This window comes from Colobus angolensis, unplaced genomic scaffold, assembly GCF_000951035.1.
Source record: "Colobus angolensis palliatus isolate OR3802 unplaced genomic scaffold, Cang.pa_1.0 Scaffold591, whole genome shotgun sequence".
Lineage (NCBI taxonomy): Eukaryota > Metazoa > Chordata > Mammalia > Primates > Cercopithecidae > Colobus > Colobus angolensis.
The window spans coordinates 61,811-78,681 of NW_012119499.1; the positions used below are offsets into that span (position 1 = coordinate 61,811).

The 16,871-nt window shown below is 41.7% G+C and overlaps 1 protein-coding gene across 1 annotated transcript in view; it reads right to left on the bottom strand.

The window, feature by feature from the left end:
• Positions 1 to 16,871, bottom strand: part of KIAA1551 (KIAA1551 ortholog) — a 33,406-nt gene that overhangs the window by 12,375 nt on the left and 4,160 nt on the right. Inside the window, exon 3 of the mRNA XM_011962497.1 lies at positions 10,120 to 10,285. The gene's annotated coding sequence lies outside the window, so the exon portion shown is untranslated. The remainder of the gene's footprint in view (positions 1 to 10,119; positions 10,286 to 16,871) is intronic.

Sequence of the window (16,871 nt, forward strand, 5' to 3'; positions counted from 1 at the left end):
CTGGGATTACAGGCGTGAGCCACCACGCCCGGCCTATTTTTACTTATTTTTAACAGACTCTCTTCTAAGTAATCCATGCTAACTGTATTTTTTAAAAAAGCTAAGATGACAATAAGAATGAGAATTTTTTAAAAAGTTCAAACATATGGTTAAAAAACATTCTCACTGTTCATTTGCAAAGTCTAAACTCCTCAGGGCTATTCAAGGTTACTTTAATGAACTCAGTCAATTTCTGGCATAAGGACGGGTGCTGTGGTTCATGCCTGTAACCTAGCACTTTGGGAGGCAGAGGCAGGTGGATTGCCTGAGGTCAACAGTTTGAAACCAGTCTGGCTAACATGCCAAACCCCATCTTTATTAAAAATACAAAAAATTAGCTGGGTGTGGTGGTGCACACCTGTAATCCCAGCTACTCAGGAGGCTGATGCACAAGAATCACTTGAACCTGGGAGGTGGAGGATGCAGTAAGCAGAGATCATACCATTGCACTCTAGCCGGGGTGACAGACTGAAGATTCTGTTTCCAAAAAAAAAAGGAAAAGAAAATTTCTGGCATAAGCAAACACTAATTCATAAATATATTGTTATTCATAATGAACTCTGTTTGCAAACACCTGAGTCTATGCTACTGCGGTGGCTTAAAGTGGGGGCCCCTAGATACCATCAGGATAGAGCTGATAGTCACCAGGAATACCAAGTATTAGAGGGTTGGAACTTTTAGTTCTAACCACTGACCTCCATAAAGCTGGTGGGGGGAGCTGGAGATTGCACTCTATAAAAACTCTCGACTGGGTGTGGTGGCTCATGCCTGTAATCCCAGCAGTCTGTGAAGTTGAGGCACGAGGATCTCCTGAGCCCAGGAGTTCAAGATCAGCCAGGGAAACATAGTGAAACCCTGTCTCTACTGAAAATTTAAAAATTAAAAAAAAAAAAAAAAATAGCCCGTCATGGTGGTGCATGCCCATAGTCCCAGCCACCCACTCAAAACAGAAGGCAGTATGGGAGGATCACCTGAGCCTGGGGGTCAAGGCTGCAGTGAGCCATGGTAGCACCACTCCACTCCAGCCTGGGTGACGACAAAACAAAACTCTTGAACATTGAGATTTGATGAACTGAGCTTCTGGGTTGGTGAACAGAACACACTGAAGTGCTGGGAAGGTAGTGACCTCAGAGAAAGTACACCTTATTTGCTTTATAGCCAGTTGGTCAGAAGTACGAGCCTGGACTTGTGACTGGCTTCAAGTGGGGGCAGTCTTGTAGGACTGAGCCCTTTAATTTGTGGGTTCTGATGGTAATGTCAGGTAGACAGTGTCAGAATTGAATCGAATCACAAGCCACCCAGTTGGTATGTGGAAAGAATTGGTCAGTCGGGAAAAAATTCCCACACATCTAATGTCAGAAGCATCGTGGGGCCGGGTGTGGTGGCTCACGCCTGTAATCCCAGCTACTCGGGAGGCTGTGGCAGGAGAATTTGCTTGAACCTGGGAGGCTTGCAGTGAGCCGAGATTGTGCCACTGCACTCCAGCCTGGTGACACAGCGAGAGCCCGTCTCAAAAAAATCAAATCCCTACATAATTAAAAAGTTATAAAGGATAGAAACTTCTTTTGATAAATGGTAGGTGAAACAATTAAATAGTAACATAGAAGATGCCACTATCACTCCTATTAATCATTTTACTGGAGATCCTAGCTGCTATAAAGAAAAAAACATTAGGAATTATAAGAAGCAGAGAGGAAAACACAAAACTGAGTATCAGATGTTACATAGAAAATCCAAAACTATGTAGAGATTTTTTTTTTGTTCTGTTTATTACAATCCCTGAAAATAAGGTCAATATATAGGAATATTATCAGCAGTAATTTTTAGAAATACCATAAAAAACCAAATACTTCAAAAAATGAAGGATGTGTCACATCTCTAACAACAAAGAGCTGAGTGTAAAGATACGCCATGTTCAAGTATTTGAAGGTGGCATTAAAGATGCCAAAGATCTCAAAATTTAGGTCAAGCACAGTGGCTCTTGCCTATAATCCCAGCACTTTGGGAGGCAGAGCTGGGCGACTGTTTGAGGTCAGGAGTTCAAGACCAGCCTGAACAACATGGTGAAACCCTGTCTCTACCAAAAATACAAAAAAAAATTAGCCAGGTGTGCACACCTGTTGTACCAGCTACTTGGGAGGCTGAGGTGGGAGGATTACTTGAGCCCAGGAGGTGGAGGTTGCATTGAGCTGAGATTGCACCATTTGCACTCCAGCCTGGGAGACAGAATGAGATCTTGTCTCAAAAAAAAAAAAAAGAAAAAGTAATAAAGAGTCAATGCAATTCCAATAATCCCACTGGATTTTTTGGTGTAAATTTACAAGCTTGATTATAAACTTTCCATAGAAATGCGTAACAAGCATGAATAGCAAAGACATACATACACTTTTATATATACAGACACTTGTTTTATGACAAAGTTAGGAAAAAGTTCTTTTCAATACATGAAGCTAGGTCAATTGGTTATCTATATGCCACAAATGAAAACAAGCCTTATCCAATTACACACCCAGAGACATACACAAACAAATCAATCCCAGGTAGATTATCTTTTTAAAGTTTCCAGAAACAGGCTGGGCATGGTGGCTCATGCCTGTAAATCCCAGCACTTTGGGAGGCCGAGGCAGGCAGATCACCTGAGGTCAGAAGTTTGAGACCACTCTGATCAACGTGGCGAAGCCCTGTCTCTACTAAAAATGCAAAAATTAGCTGGGCATGGTGGCACATGTCTGTAATCCCAGCTATTCGTGAGGCTGAGGAAGGACAATCGCTTGAACCAGGGAGGCAGAGGTTGCAGTGAGCCAAGGTCACAGTGAGTTGAGGTCGCACCACCGCACTCAAGCCTAGGCAACAAAAGCGAAACTCCATCTCAAAAATAGAAAAGAGTATCTTTATGCCCTCGGGATAGGGGAAGGTTTGCAAAACAGGGCACAATGAACAATAAGAAAAAAGGTCCATAAAATGGACTGCATCAAAATTAATCACCCCTGTTTATCAAAAAACACCATTAAGGAAGTGAAAAAGTAAAGTCACTCTCTAGAAGATTACACTTACAATACATACCCAAAGAGCTCATATCCAGCCTGTAAAGGGAATTACGTAAAAAGAAAAATGTAGACAACTCAATAAAAAATAAGCATGAAGCTTAATTAAACACCATGTGATAGACACTACAGTTGATCCTTGAATGTGGCTTTGAAGTGCGTGGGTCCACTTATATGTGGATTTTCTTTTGTCTCTGCCACCCCAGAGACAGCAATACCAACCCCTTCTCTTCCTCCTCCTCTGCCTAGTCAAGATAAATGTGATGAGGATAAAGACCTTTATGATGATCCATTTCCACTTAATGAATAGTAAATACATCCTCCTCTTCCTTATGATTTTCTTTTTTTTTTTTTGAGGTAAGTCTCGCTCTGCTGCCTAGGCTGGAGTGCAGTGATGTAATCTCGGCTCACTGCAACCTCTGCCTCCTAGGTTCAAGCGATTCTCCTGCCTCAGCCTCCCAAGTAGCTGGGATTACAGGGTCCCGCCACCATGCCAGGCGAATTTTTGTATTTTTAATCAAGACGGGGTTTCACCATGTTGGCCAGGCTGGTCTTGAACTCCTGACTTTGTGATCCACCCGCCTTGGGATTACAGGCGTGAGCTGTAAAGTGCTGGGATTACAGGCGTGAGCCACTCGCACCCGACCCCTTATGATTTTCTTAATAAAATTTCCTTTTCTCGAGCTTATTCTAAGACTACGGCATATAATACATGTAACATACAAAATGTGTGTTTATCAACTATTTATGTTATTGGTAAGGCTTCCAATAAACAGTAGGCTATTAGTGATTAAGTTTTGGTGGAGTCAAATGTGGATTTTTTTCTTTACTGCACAAGGGTCAGTTATCCTAATTCCTATGTTATTCAAGGGTCAACTATATTTAAATGGCAAAATTTTTGGTTAAGTGCTAAATATATTATTAATATCAGAAATGTAAATGAAAACCATAAGGTGGTAATACTATACTCTCACAACGGCTAGAATTTTTTCAACTCTCAATACCAAATGTTGGCAAGAAAGTGAAACAAATGGAACTCTCATACAATGGTGATAGGAGTATATAATGACCCTTAAATTGACCAACACTTTGGAAAGACGTATGGCATCATCTACCAACGGTTAATAAACGCAAGCCCTGAGACCTAGAAGTTTCATTCCTAGGTATGTACCAAACAGAAATGCATAATTATAACACTGCCAGCAGCATTAGGTGCAGTAAGCAAAAACTGGAAACAAACAAAAAAGAAATGTATTCATATTAATGAAACACTATAGTAACAAAAATTAATAAACTCAGCTATATGCAACAACATGAATTAATCTAACAAACACACTACTGAGTGAAAAAGGCCAGAGATGAAAGAATAAACCATGATTCCATTTATATAAAGATTGAAACACAGACAACACCAATCATCTAGGGACTGTAGTGGTACTTTTTACAAGGTGTGATGAAAGAGCAATTGGTAGTAAGTGGCATGAAGACAGCTTTTGACCAGGGTGGTGCTTACACACAAGTGTGTTCCCTACATAACCCACTGGGCTATACACTTAACATTTTTACCCTTAGGTATGTTTTGATTTCATAAAGTTATTTTTTAAAACTCTCTTATAATAGTAGATGCATAGTATTATGCATTTATCAAAACCCATAAGACCCACAGGATACAGGAAAAACTCTAAAGTTAGTGAGGGATCACTACTCCAAGTTGCTAACAGTGAAACCTTAGAGTTCTAGAGATGGGAGGTTCCTATAAAGCTCATATATGGGAATGCTCTGTACTATAAGCTCAATTTTCTTTTTCTTTTTTTCTTAGATGGGAGTCTCACTCTGGCGCCCAGGCTGGAGTGTAGGCACAATCTGGGCTCACTGTAACCTGCATCTCCCAGGTTCAAGCGATTCTCTTGCCTCAGTCTCCTGAGTAGCTGGGACTATAGGCATGTGCTACCATGCCCAGCTCATTTTTTGCATTTTTGGTAGAGATGGGGTTTCACGATGTTGGCCAGGATGGTCTCAAACTCCCTCCAGACCTCATGATCCACCTGCCTCCTCCCAAAGGGCTGGGATTACAGGCATGAACCACCATGTCCGAGCTCAATTTTCTTTAAACCTAAAACTCCTCTAGAAAATAAAGTCTATCTAAAAAAAAAAAAAGGCAGCCACCATATGCTGACACTCATGTTGCCACTCTCACGCGTTAGGACTCTGTTCCTCACTGGTTTGAATAGTCCACAAGGTTGGAAGCAGAATGGGTCACAGTGTTCACTGACAGCAGAAAAGCAGTACTTCTAAGGAGAATTAATGATGCCTAATAACTGTCCCTGCCCCCCTCACCGTCCCCTGGCTTTTACATCCACTTGGAGGAGGGAGTCTCATCAACTGAATTGTACCCTCCCCAAAATTCATACATGAAAGCCCTAAGTCTCAGTGTATTTGGAGATAGGGCCTTTAAGGAGGTAAATGGTGAAGTGAGGTCATTTGAGTGGGGCTTTAATCCGAATAGTATCCCCCATAAAGAGGGACACCAGCGACGTTGGCCTGCAGAGGAAGGACTATGTTAGGACACAGCAAGAAGACAGTCACCTGCAAGCCACTGAGAGAGAAGCTTTAGGAGAACAGAAATCAAACATACTGACCCTGGACTTCTAGCCTCCAGAACTGGGAGAAATAAATTTCTGTTGTTTACACCACCCAGTCTGTGGCATTACTGTCATAGTAGCCCACAATAAGAAATATATACTTGGTCTCTGCCCAGGATTCCAGACACAGGGCACCTAAAACTCTTGTAGACTGGGGTATACAATCTTTTGCACTAATACGTGGTCTTTGAACTGGGTTCCTGACAGATCTCCTGAGACTTCTATAATCTCCTAACAGGAGTGTCTGGTAACAGAGAGGTGACCATAGGGTGGACAGGGCATGGAAGTGCTCACAAATGCATTCCCTCATGCATCTCTTCCACCTGGCTCTTCATCTAATAGCCTTTATAATAAGTAAACTGTTTCCCTGAGTTCTGTGAGCTCTAGCAAATTAATCAAATCCACAGAGGGAGTCTTGACAATCCCCTCTTTGTAACAGGTTGGTCAAAAGTACAGGTCACAACCCGGGACCCAGGACTGGCTAAGTCAGGGGCAGTCTTGTGGGACTGAGTCCTCAACCTGTGGGCTCTGATGCTTTCTCCAGGTAGATGGTGCCAACGTGTAATTGAATTGTAGGATACCCAGTTGTTGTCAGCTGGAAAACAGTTTGCGGGTGGGGAGAAATCCAAATACAGTTTGGTGACCAGAGGTGAAATGGTCAATTGCATGAAGAAGTTTCAGTTTTCCTATCTCAAACATAGCCCTAGCAAATTAATACAGAGCATATGGGTAGGAAGGGAAACCGTCTTCATATTAAGTTGGGTTTTTTTTTCTCCATCCCTCTCCTTTACTGGCATAGAAGAAAACTGAAAACTGGAAAAGCACTCTTGAACGACCTAAATTAAGGCTGAATTCTTCGGAAGATTGCCTCTAGCTACACAAATAGATTGTGAAAGGAAAATACAATCGACCCTTGAACAACACAGGGATTACGACTTAGGGTGGCAGATGCAGAAGAAACTCCACGTATAGCCAGACAAGGTAGTGTGTGGATGCAGTCCCAGCTACTCAGGAGCCAGAGACAGGAGGACTATTTGAGCCCAGATGTTTGAGGCTGTAATGAGCTATGACTGTACACTGCACTCCAGCCTGGGCAATAGAGAGTGACCTCATCTCTCCAAAAAAAAAAAAAAAGGTCAAATCCATGTGTATGTGGATCCACATGGTTCAAACTCAAGTTGTTCAATGGTCAGCTGCAGTCATAATCTGCTGGTGGATATAATGTATTCTCAGAACTTTTGAGAATATACTGTAACACAGATTACCATAGACAAGGTTTCCATAGTCCATCATTACCATTTCTCTGAGAAAATTAATTCTTGCCCCAAGTTCTCTACCAGCCTCCATCACTGATACTTTAAAATAAAAAATACTTTTAAAAAGAATTTGTGCTTCCATGAAGTAACAATAAATACAGTGAAAATATTGTTAATTAAAAACATGCGGTGGCTCACGCCTGTAATCCCAGAACTTTGGGAGGCCGAGGCAGGCGGATCACAAGGTCAGGAGATCGAGACCATCCTGGCTAACACGGTGAAACCCCGTCTCTATTAAAAATACAAAAAATTAGCCGGGCGTGGTGGCGGGCACCTGTAGTCCCAGCTACTCGGGAGGCTGAGGCAGGAGAATGGCGTGAACCCGGGAGGTGGAGCTTGCAGTGAGCTGAGATCACATCAGTGCACTCCAGCCTGGGGAACAGAGCGAGACTCTGTCTCAAAATAGAAAGTAAAAACAAAAAAGCAAAAAAAGAAATTAAAATGCTACCTTAGAAAATACTTATGCAAAATAAACCCCACTAAGGAATAAGAAAGGAATAAAAAGAAATAAGACATAAAAACAAAAACAGAAGTAAACGTAATTATATTTAAAAAATCACATTTTTATATAAACAATTCTGAGAATATAAGAATAAAGCTTCTCACACTTCTGACACCAGATGTGTGGGTGTCTCACCCCACATAACAAGCAATCAGTTCTGTAGTGTACACACCAGGTGGGTGTCCTCTAATTCATTTTAATTCCGAGACCATCTATATGAAGATAGTGTCAGATCTCATAAGTTTAGGGCTCAGTCCCGCAAGACTGCCCCCACCTTTTTATTTTTATTTTTATTTCTTCTTGAGAACGAGCCTCACTCTGTCGCCCAGGCTAGAGTGCAGTGGTGCAATCTCTGCTCACTGCAAGCTCCGCCTCCCAGGTTCACGCCCTTCTCCTGCCTCAGCCTCCCGAGTAGCTGGGAATACAGGCGCCCACCACCATGCCTGGCTAATTTTTTTGTATATTTAGTAGAGACAGGGTTTCACCGTGTTAGCCAGGATGGTCTTGATCTCCTGATCTCATGATCCACCCACCTCGGCCTCCCAAAGTGCTGGGATTACAGGCGTGAGCCACTGTGCCTGGCTAAGACTGTCCCCACTTCTGATGCCAACACCAAGCCCCAGGTTATTTTACCTGTGCTTCTGACAGACAACTGTAAACTGGGGTTCCCATGATCTGCTCCTTTGGTTTGACTAATGTGTTAGAGCAGCTCACAGAACTAGGGGAACACCTTATCAGTTTATTTATAAAGTGCATTACCAAGGATATAGATCAAGAGATGTAGAAGGCAAGGTCACATGAGAAGGGGCACATAATTTCCATGCCCTCCCTGGGTGCGCCCCCCTTGAGGAACCTCCACTTGCTCAGCAATCTGAAAAGCCTTCCAAAGTCTATCCTTTCCGGTCTTATGGAGGCTTCATTGCACAGGTTTCATTAATCAAACCAGTGGCTATTGGTGATCAACTTAACCTCACCCCCTCCCCCTCAACCAGGTGTACCCTTTTCAACCCTAGAGTTCAAAGGTGTAAGAAATAAATTCCTTTTCTTCATAAAGGCCCCTGTTTCAGTTACTCTGCTATAAGTAACAGAAATGGACTAAGATAGACAATTGGTACCAGGAATTAGGAGTAGGGCTGAAAAGTCCCAACCCTTTAATCAGGCCTTGGTCTTTCAGGTGATCAGCCCTCCATTCTGAAACTAGGGGATGCCAGCCATAAGTCAACTCATTAACATACAAAAAAAAAATTATCACTTTGGAGATTGCACGAATTTTAGGACTTGTATGCCTGAAAACAGGGATAAAGACCAGAGATACATTTCATAATATCACAATCCAAAAGACAGAGAATGTCAGTCTGGATTTTAAAAACTATCCAACTATACGCTATTGTCTCCAGGACATACACTTTAGATCCAAAAACACAGACTGAAAGTAAAACAATGAAAAAATATCACACAAATAGCTCCAAGAAAGCTGGAATGCAGGCCAAGCGCAGTGGCTCACACCTGTAACCCCAGAACTTTGGGAGGCCGAGGTGGGTGGATCACCTGAGGTCAGGAATTCGAGACCAGCCTGACCAACCTGGTGAAACCCTGTCTCCACTATATACAAAAAATCAGCCAGGCATAGTGGATACATGCCCGTAATCCCTGCTACTTGGGAGGCTGAGGCAGGAGAATCACTTGAACTTGGGAGGCAGAGGCTGCAGTGAGCTGAGATTGTGCCACTGCACTCTAGCCTGGGCAATAAGAGTGAAACTCCGTTTCAACAAAAGAAAGTTGGAAAGCCTATACCAGTATCAGACAAAACAGACTAAAACAAAAAATGTTGATAAAAAGATGCATTCTATAATGATAAAATGATCAACCCATCAAGATAACAATTACAAACATACATGCACTGTTGTCTAAAATGAAGGTTGTTGAGGTAGAAAGAATCTGATAAAAGGTTTACTGGAGGCCAGATGTGAGGATCAATCTGGGAAGACATACCAACAGAGTCTGAAGTGTTCTGGAGTCCGCTACAAGTTGGAAGGCTTTCATAGTAAACTTTAGGAGAAGGGAGGGGGACTCCTAATACTCAAATTGTCCTTTTTCGTTGGAGGATACAATACTGAGGTTATAATCATTGGCTACTGATTGCAACATATAGGCTAAAATGTCTGTGTGCAAGAAAACTTGCATCAATAAAACCTGATCATTTACAAATAAAAGCAGCACTCTTTTGAGTGTTAGGTTATGTATTGATCAGAATATCAATTTGAGGAATGCATAAGATTCTTTACTCAAGGACAGGATGTCACCACCTTGTATCACAAGACCTCCCCAAAGCAGGTTAATCTGGAAGCCTGTTTACTTAAAACTGTCAAATGTGATCTGTAGGTTATTAATACCTAAGACAGCATCAAAATACAAGAAGCAAAAACCACAATTCACCAATAAGAGTGGAAGACTTCAATTCCCTACTTTCAATAATGAATAGAACAAATAGGCGGAAAATCAACAAGGAAGTAGATGTCTTAAATTCCCACCCACACTCCCTTCCAGTGAGGGTGAAAGAAAAAGGCCCAGAGTACCTCAACATGTAGGTGGGTGACTAATTGTCCATTAGCTGACTTCTAGGTATAATTCTGCTTCTCTTCTGCAGATTACTGCGGATTGAATCCAATAGTACAAGTATTCTTGGAAGTTGTGAATTGCAAAAATTAATTTGTGAATCAGGAAATAATTAGAAGTAAACAGCTGCAAGAAAGCATAAATATAATTATGGATGTGGATTTTCATATCAAAGATCTCACTAAGATCAACAATATCTGTGAAAATTTAAAAATACTCTATATCCACACAATGCAAATAACTGAAAAGCTGTTAACCCAGCAGCTTCCTTTATTTGTAAATTGGGCTTACTACAGAAAATTACAAAGCAAAAAATAATCTAAATAATACCTATAAGGAATAACCATATACTATCCATGTTAAACACACATGCACAAGCACACATACACATGAATAGAAAGAACTATAAGAAAATAGACCTAGGCTGGGCACAGTGGCTCACACCTGTAATCCCAAAACTTTGGGAGGCCAAGGCGGGCAGATTACTTGAGCTCAAGTTCGAGACTAGCCTGGGCAACATTGTGGTAGTGCAAGCCTGTATTCTCAGCTACTTGGGGGGCTGAGGCATTGGTTGAACCCAGGAGGTTGAAGCTGTGGTGAGCGGGAATCACGCCACTGCACTCCAGACTGTGCGACAGAGCAAGAAATGTCTCAAAAACAAAAGAAAACCAACCAAACCAGAAAATGAACCTAATACTGTGCATATGGCATGGTGGCCAGGTCTGCCGTAGGTCAGATAAAATAGCAAAAAATAGAACATGGAAGTATAAACTGAGTCACAGCAAGAATTTGTTTTCTGTTTTTTGTTTTTTTTTTTGAGACAGGGTCTCACTATGTCACCCAGGCTAGAGTGTAATGGCATGATCTCAACTCACTGCAACTCCGACTCCTTGGCTCAAACAATTCTCTCACCACAGCTTCCCAAGTAGCTGGGACTACAAATGAATGCCACCGTGCAGCTAATTTTTTTTTGTTTTGTAGAGATGAGGTTTCGCCATGTTGCCTAGGCTGGTCTTGAACTCCTGAACTCAAGCGATCCACCCACCTCAGCCTAAGAATTGTTTTATATATAGGGGTTACCACTGGCCAGGTGTGGTGGCTCACACCTATCATCTTAGCATGCTAAGAGGCTGAGGCAGAGTCCAGCAGTTCAAAACCAGCATGGGCAACACAGTAAGACCCAGTCTCTCCCAGTCTCTAAAAATAAAAATAAAAATCGAAACATTAGCTAGGTGTGGCGGTGCATGCCTATAGTCCCAGCTACTTGGGAGGCTGAGGTGGAAGGATTACTTGAGCATGGGAAGTCGAGAGTGCAGTGGGCTATGGTACTGCCACTGTACTCCAGCCTGGATGACACAGCAAGATCTGTCTCAAAAAAGGAAAAGTGGGTTGACAATTTATTAATTTATTAAAGGTAAAAGCAACATTATTAGAGTAAATCAAAGTACTATTAACAGCCAATACAACAGGCATAAAAAAGTCTTTCAGGCCAACCCAAAAGACACATGCCATCTAGATAATGTCTAGCAGGTTTCAGTGTTTTCTGAATAAACAAACATTATCTGAACACCACATTAAAGAGAAGTCCTAATGTAAACTTCTAAATGGGAAAAAGTCCTGACCCCTTCTGTTTCCTTTTCTATCTATGCCAACCACAGACACAGCATGATTTCATCTGTAAGCATTTCAGTACCTAAAACACACAGGACTTAAAAAATATGTAATATACATTGAAATACTATTCTCATACCTAAAATATGTAAATTTGCTCTGGTATTTTAAATTGAAAATTTCCCTTATGGCTTTGTAAGTTCCATCTCTTATGTTCCACAAAGCAAAGTTTATTTGAAGAGTATCCATGGTTAAATTGAGAAAAGTCTATTTTCCATTGAAAACCTGATTTGCAATATAAGCATTAGAAAAATTAGAGATACCTCTAGAAAGTTAACAAAACCACCACTACTAACAATTCAGTGTAAAAAGCCACTTTTCAGGAATTCCAAATGTAACACAATTTATTCAACCTGTACTAGCTCTAGCTTTCTGTATCCTTAGTCATAGAAAAAATTAGCCTATCAGTCCTTAAATAGGCTTTCTAGAATCCATTTTTCTAAGCCCAGATGGTCCTGGACCACAATGCAATGGTATGACTTAATAATTTTGACTTTACAATGATGCAAAAGTGATACAGGCATTCAGTAGAAACTGTACTTTGAATTTCGATCTTTTCCCAGGCCTGTGATAGGCAGTATGATATTCTTTCACGCTGAGTGGTGGTAGCAGGCCACAGCACCCAGTCAGTCACGTGATCACGAGCATTAACAATCAACACACAAAAAAATCCCTCCTGCGGAGGCACGCTGGTGTTTTGGCAGGGCGGGGGTGGAGGCGGGGGCTGCCCCTCCCACAGTGCGTTAAAACAAAACAACACAAAAACGATCAATGGTGTACTGTGCTAGCTAAGTTTTTTTGGATGTTGTGTTTTCCCATCCCATCGTGTCTATAAAACCCCATTTTTGACTTTATTTTCTACTTAATACGGGTTATTGAGATGTAACTCCATCATAAGCTGAAGTACATCTGTACTATTATAAACAACTAACTTTTGAACATCTGTATGTAAAGAACTATGTGGAATGCTTTATATACTTTATCTCATTTAAATGTTACAACAAATTAACAAAGACTTGCAATCGTCCCTCTACAGCACGGTGGTTAGAAGGGGCAGAACAGTTCTCTACGCTTCTGTAAGTGCAGTCAGCAAAAGGCCAAATGGATTCATATATTACTAAGTCCAACAGCAAAATCAAGATCAGTATCCTCAGCCCCACAGGATGACACCAAGTCAGATGAGAACACCAAACTGTGGCCATTTTATAGCCAGCAACTATACCTCCCAAGGTGGTAAAGTCCTATGCTCAACTGAAACCAAGGAAGCAGATGAGAAACAGCTTTGTGACTTTCTCACGGGGCTGCTTTTCTCTCACTTTGTTCTTGGAGGACCTGCAGGGTGTCCGGCCAGAATATGGGTCAGCCTGTGATTAAGCCTAAGCTTTGCCTCCATGGTCTATGAGAAAAGCAAGTCATCAGGGTACCATGGTGAAGCTGTTCACCTACAACTCTGCCTTCCCATCTTTCATGTATCCAGCTACAAACTCTATTCAGAACCACAGGCCATCCGATCAGATACCCTAATCCATTGTACTTTGTCTTAAGCAACAATGGATTAAAAAGTGCCTGCAATGGTGATTCCCAGCAGGATGATCACACCTATTGTGGAGGACATACCGCAACGTTCACCGCACAGAGCCAACTAAATATATCCCAACTACAAAGCTTCACCAGTGAGAGTGACAGGGCTTTCTCCCTTAAAAAGGAAGAAATAAATTGCTCTACTTTTTCTGACTCATTAACACAGGTACAGCATGAAGTGCTGGCAATCACATCTATCTTGACTGGCCAGCAGGAAGTTCAGACCAATGCAACAGACTATCATCACTCAGGCTAGAATATTGACACTAGTCTGTTGTGCCTCCAGAGCAGAGATGCCACAGACAAATTTTAGACCATGTTTTATATTGTATTATTCCCTAAAATGGGAATTAAAGACAATAGAGAATATATGAAGTGGAAGCCACTTAGCCCATCAGAATTCTGCCAAGTAATTCATTTTGGAGCCCTCTGGATACCCACACCTCAAGGAAACATCTACTAGATCAAGCTTGTCCAATCTGCGGCCCATGGGCAGCATGCAGCCCAAGACGGCTTTGAATCAGGCCCAACACAGATTTATAAACATTCTTAAAACATAGATAATTTTTTTTTGCAATTTTTTTTAAAGCTCATCATCTACCGTTAGTGTATTTTATGTGTGGCTCCAGACAATTCCTCTTCCAAAGTGGCCTAGGGAAGCCAAAAGATTGGACACACGGTGTACTAGAGGTCTGGTGATCTTAAATATCTGAAAAGTGCTGATAAGTACCCCCAAGTACACATGACACATACAAACCATATTAAGACAATACTGTGTTGAGGTAAAAACCGTATTCGAAGTATAAGTATCACTTCCTTTTTTTATTTTTACTTTGAGACAAAGTATCATTCTGTCACCAGGCTAGAGTGCAGTGGCGTGATCTTGGCTCATTGCAACCTCCACCTCCTGGCTTTAAGCGATTCTCCTGCCTCAACCTCCCCAGTAGCTGGGATTACAGGTAGCGCCACCACACCCAGCTAATTTTTGTATTTTTAGTAGAGATGGTATTTCACCATGTTGGCTAGGAAGTATTGCTTCTTACAATAGGAGTAAGCCAATTTTCGGCCCCTGAAGATAGACAAAAGGCCTTCAGTGGAACAGAAGAGTTCCTCTAAAGCATGCAGTTGAGGGTAGCTGTCCAGGTTCTTGGCATCTTAAAGAAGAAGTGAACAAACTACACAAGCAAGGTAGCCAAAGCAGAGATTTATTTTAAAGTAGAGTACACTCCACAGGGTGGGAACAGATGCATCAAGTGGCTCAAGACAGTCAGTTACAGAATTTTCTGCGGTTTAAATACTCTCTAGAGGTTTCCCATTGATTCACTTTATGTAAGCCACTAGTCTGATTGGTTGTGGGAGGGGACCAATCAGAGGTACTTTCATTTTCTGACTGCCACTTAGCAACTTCCACGCAGAAAAAGGAGGGGTTGAAAAGGGAGTAGTCGGCAGGGAGCAGTGGCTCACGCCTGTAATTCCAGCACTTTGAGAGGCAGAGGCACGCTGATCACTTGAGGTCAGGAGTTCGAGACCAGCCTGGCCAACATGGTGAAACCTCGCCTCTACCATAAATACAAAAATTAGCGCGGCGTGGTGGCGAGTGCCTGTAATCCTAGCTACTTTGGAGGCTGAGGCAGAAGAATCGGAGGCGGGAGTTGCAGTGAGCCAAGATCACACCAGTGCACTCCATCCTGGGCAACAGGGTGAGACTCCGTCTTAAAAACAAACAAAAAAACAAAACGACAAAACTACAATAAATAAGACCATATAGTACTGACACAGGACAGGCATTGATCAATGGAATAGAACCTAGAACCCAGAAGTAAACCTTCACACTTAAGGTCCCTAGTAAGGAATGAGAAGAATCCAGGATATCTTAAAAACTTACCACTTGACAATCCAAAGACAACACAAATTTAAGGCCAAAGGTTTTGAATAGATACTTCTCCAAAGAAATCAATATGCACATACAAAGATGCTTTAACATCACTAATCATCAGGGAAATGCAAATCACAATCACAATGAGCGACCACTTCAGGCTCACTTTAACGGCTATAAAAGTTAACTATGGATGTAGACAAATGAAGACTCTAAAACACTGCTTTATAAAATGGTGCATGTCTATTCACAATAGCAAAGACCCAGAATCAACCTAAATGCCCATCAATGGTAAACTGGATAAAGAAAACAGTACACATACACTAGGGAATACTATTCAGCCATAAAAAAAGAATGAGATCATGTCCTTTGTAGGTGCTTGGAGATGGAGGACATTATCCTTAGCAAACTAACACAGGAAACCAAATATTGCATGCTTTCACATAAGTGGGAGCTAAATGATGAGAACACATGGACATGTAGAGGGGACTAACACACTGGGACCTACAGGCAGGTGAAGGGTGGGAGAAGGGGGAGGATTCAAAAAAAAACAACTAATTGGGTACTAGGCTTAATACCTGGGCGATGAAATAATCTGTACAACAAACTCCCATGACACAACTTTACCTATATAATAAACCTACACACGTACCCCCAAACGTAAAACATTAGTTAAATAAAAATAAAAATAAAACGGTAAATCTACTTTGGATAACAGTCTGGCAGTTCCTCAAAATGTTAAACAGTTATCATAACCAAGGAATTCCACTCCTAGGTATTTACCCAAAAGAATTGAAAACACACATCTACATAAACATATGAATGATCATAGCTGCACTATTCATAGTAGCCAAGAGTGAAAACATGTCAAAGGTCTGTTAACTGACGGAAGAATAAGCAAAAGTGGCATATCCATACAATGGAATATTTGACAATAAAAACGAATGAAGTAACATACATGTGTTAACATAAATGAGCCTTGAAAACATGCTGGGGAAAACCACATCACACCACATATTATGACTTTAGTTACGTGAAATGTTCAGAATACTCAAACCTACGAAAATAGATTAATGGTTACCTGGGGAAAGGTGCACTGGAGAAAATGGGGAGTTACCACTATTGAGTATGGAGGTATTTTGGGGGTCAATAAAATGTTCTTAAATTGATAGTGGTGATGTGTACACAATTCTGAATATACTAAAAACCACTGAAACTGTACACTGGGTGTAAATGGGTGAATCAATGGCTTATAAATTTTATCTCTAACTACAGTTACAAAAGGCATGCTCTGAACAACTTGAAGCTGCTTGCATATATATCTGGAGATGTCAGGGATGCCCAGTGGAGAGATGGTCTGCCTGAGAACCAAGGCAGAGGACAGCAGAGTTCAAAGATACAGTGTCCCAAATCTTGGCAGGGCGCGGTGGCTCAAGCCTGTAATCCCAGCACTTTGGGAGGCCGAGACGGGCGGATCACGAGGTCAGGAGATCGAGACCACCCTGGCTAACACGGTGAAACCCCGTCTCTACCAAAAATACAACAAACTAGCCGGGCGAGGTGGCGGGCGCCTGTAGTCCCAGC